This window comes from Heterocephalus glaber, unplaced genomic scaffold, assembly GCF_053883595.1.
Source record: "Heterocephalus glaber isolate CG9 unplaced genomic scaffold, H.glaber_assembly_v1.0 deba00001442, whole genome shotgun sequence".
Lineage (NCBI taxonomy): Eukaryota > Metazoa > Chordata > Mammalia > Rodentia > Bathyergidae > Heterocephalus > Heterocephalus glaber.
The window spans coordinates 22217147-22220876 of record NW_028258296.1 but is presented as its reverse complement, the minus strand read 5'-3'; the positions used below and the strand labels follow the sequence as shown (position 1 = coordinate 22220876).

Below are 3730 nucleotides of genomic sequence, written 5' to 3'. Positions count from 1 at the left end.
GGATACCTTGAGCTCTGTGTTCTTACTTCCTGTGCCAATTTGGTACAACAAATGAGAAGTTAGGCTACGGAATGTAGCTCAATGTTAAAGCACTCGCCTAGCAGTTGCCTGGCATCTACAAAGTCCCAGGTTCAATTTCTAGTAAAGAAAGGAAAAGTTAGTAAGGATCATACATTCCTTCAACTGATAATGGACGTACAGTGTATTTACTTTCGTAGTTTAATCTCTAAAACCTCATACAACATTTGTCTTTGAGATACTGCCTAACTCCTCCATATAGTTCAAAAAAAGATCACAGTACTAGTATATTCCTATTACTGAATTTCTTTAAACAGACTCCCTTTCATCTTTAGAGCTTATGAACAAAATAGTTATACATGAGTGAATATATCCTAGAGGTATATACTTTTTAGATAATGGCTTCAGTGTGCCACTTACTAGTTTTCAATAGATTTCAACTCTAATCTGTATCTCCCAAGGTTGCTGGAATTTCCTCTGGGCCTTCGGTTCTATCACACTTGAGGGAGAATTTACATGCAGTGCTAGGTGCAGAATATTCAATTCCTTGTAGTTCTCCCTCCTTTAGGAGTTGGCCTTAGTTCATATCCTCTCTGGAATCCTTAACCACATAAAACTACATCTTACTACTTCAGCTTTATCCAGCACTGAACATTGGAAAATTCCTTAAAGGAAAAAGCCAAAATGAACACAGAGATCACTTTATGAGCATCTCTTTTCTAAAGAATCATAGCCCACCAACTTCAGCTTACACTGGTGACTCTCCAAATTCTTCACAGAGCTGTTTGATATATTTACATATATATATATATATATATATATATATATATATATATATATATATGGCCCAACTTTTATAATCTGTTTTAGTAGCAGGACTCATTTGACACAATCTATTCAACACAGGCAGAACCAGAAGATTCATTCAATTTCAGTTACTGTGGTTTTCATTTCTAAAAATTTTGTCTGGTTCCTCAATCTGCTACTCTTTATGATTTCCTTGTAGATATTTTTATGTGTTTCATAATTCATAAACACAGTTATTTTAAACCTGTGTCTAATAATTTCAGTATCTGAAATCTGTGGAGTTCTGACTCTGCATCTGTTTATTCTTGCTGACTCTGGTTCAGCTGTCTGTTTCTTCATACGCACTATTACCTTCGTTTACTTGAAAATGTATTTGTAGGAGTTCACTGAGGTCAAACATTTGCTTCAGAGAGGATACTGCAGATGGGATCATCTCCAGTCTGCCTGCCTTATATAAACCTTGATGCAAGTATGTATGAAAGACAGTATACGGACATACTTCTGTTACTTTTAAAAATCTCTTTCCATTTTGTTTTCCTGGTTTATTTAGCATTAAGCCAGCCCTCTTTAGTCCCTATCTGGTTATAGGCTGTCATGTATAAAGTGGCCATTTTTTCGATATGTGAGTGTTTTCAACGTACTTAATCCAGCATATTTCACTAATTTCTGTGAAAAAGCTGATCTGAGTGATTTAGCTTACCACTTTAGGAAGCCTAACACCACTGTTATGTCATCACCTTAATGATCACCTTTTCAGTGACATTCCCTGTACACTGAATCTAAAATAGCTCCCCACATCACCCTTTTATCACTCTACTCTCTACTGTTTCCTTCAGAGTACTATCACTCTATGGCACTGTTTTGTTTACTTATTTTCCTATCCCTGAACAGAACGTAAGCTCCAATGAAGCAACAAGTTTGTCTATCCTGTTTAGTATTGTATACCTAGAATTTTCTAGCAGTTATTGATGGAGTATAATTGATCCAATAGATATTAAAGGAAAATAATAAATCAATAAACATGACTGTCATCCTGCTACTATATTCTCCAAAGCCTTTTCATTTTCTCTCTAGGCAAATTTACAATTTCTAACACCTCAATCCTATCTAATTCCCTTTATTACTCTTCATGTCATCTTTATGTTGCCCAGGAAGAGCTATATGAAAAGAAACTAACTTTGGTCATCCTCTACTACGTTCGAGAATGGTCCTAGGACTGGGGTTGGCTCTCTTACTAGCTCAGTCATTTTATAGCTTCAATCTTCCTGACATCCTGGAGGGACAACCTGACCTCACCACTACATTCTCTCATAAGCCCATGTGAAATTGCTGCCCATGGTGGGTGCTATCCATACTCAGCCAAAACCTTTTGAGGTAACTCACAAGCTGCAGGTCTCTTTCCTACACTGCGCACCTTTTATGCACCCAAAAACCTCTGTTCTTAAGATTTCATGGATCTAGTTTCTAATTTGGGGAACAGATCTGGGCTCCCTTTCACCTTTTTCTGATACTAAGAAATTCTTCCTGAGGGGTACCCGAATCAGGGGCCTGGAGGAGCCACCCTTGTGCCAAACCCTAATAACTGGGGTCTGCTATTTGTCAGACTCTTATCTCTGACTTGTGGCCTCCATGTCCCAGAGATGAAGTTGGACCCTAAGGGCCTGGCTGATGCTTTACAAGGAGTAGGGGAACTGGGATAGACAGCAGAGGCTCACGGGAGTAATTATACTCTTGGTAGCTGTTCAATACAGAGGGTCACACAGCACCAGAACACCCCACACCCTACTTGAGGACAGATTAGTGAGGGTGGGCTTTCCATCATCAGAGCCCACGGCTGGAACAAGGTGGGGAAGATCCAAAATATGCGTATCATTGGCTTTAAAAGAGTACTCGGCTCAGACTGACACTGGAATCCCTCTAGAGCTGATTTAAACTACAAGGTAGAGTTTCAAGGGAAGCTATTCACTCCTCAAAAGAGTTTTCGAACCTTCTTTGCTCAGGGGCCAAAATTAGAAGGTATTTATTTTTTTACACCAAGCCCTTAAGGCCATCCCCCCTCTTTCCCCCTGAGTTCCTGCCTCCTAAACCATTTCACTACCTACAAAGCTAGGAATTCCAGCTGGCGGTCTGAAACAACTGACTTCGGAGAGAGGTGATTAGCCTTAGCTCATGTTTTCACTCAGGGATAAACTATTCCCTGGTTAAGGTGTCAAGTTCCTTGCAGGGCTTTTCTTGTAGGGTTCTTGACCATAAAGGAACAAACTGGTTAACAACTTCCAATGTCATTCATTCATTTATTCATTTATGTGATTTATGAAATAGGTGTGACATAGCAGACTCCATGTTAGGTTCTGCAGATAAAGAAGAAACAAGACCGAGTGAGAACTGCTCTTTCCAGTTTTCATCCCTTGAGAACCATGGGCATCAATGGCCCCGCTCATTTCACCTCAGGAGAGTAAACCAACTCCAATGGATAATAGGAGGATAAGTGACTTTTTCTTTTAACATCGGTACCTTTCCCCATGAATCTGTTTCTTTTCCTGGCAGCTGTGGACCAAGGAGCTAAAAGAATCCTGGTAAGGATGACCAGACATCCGCCTGCTGCCAAGAACCAGGTGTGGTGATAATGCCTAGCAGATTAATGAAGGCCAGTTCCAAACCAGGTACCACACAGTTCACTGTGGGCTGAGACTGAATTATAGGCCAAGGTCTACCCAAGACAACACAGTATGATCCTCAATCAAATGCACAGTATTAATAAAACCACTCTGTACTGTTGGATCAATTTTAGGGGGCTCAGAAAACCTATCAAGAGTGTGGCCTCTTCTGTCACACAACAGTCCACTGTCTTTGTAACAACATGAGTTTTGGTTCTTGATACCAGATACCCTTTGATTCTGAGCGC

The 3730-nt window shown here is 40.0% G+C and overlaps 1 protein-coding gene across 2 annotated transcripts in view; it reads right to left on the bottom strand.

The window, feature by feature from the left end:
• Positions 1 to 3730, bottom strand: part of Hs2st1 (heparan sulfate 2-O-sulfotransferase 1) — a 217405-nt gene that overhangs the window by 117707 nt on the left and 95968 nt on the right. The window lies entirely within an intron of this gene.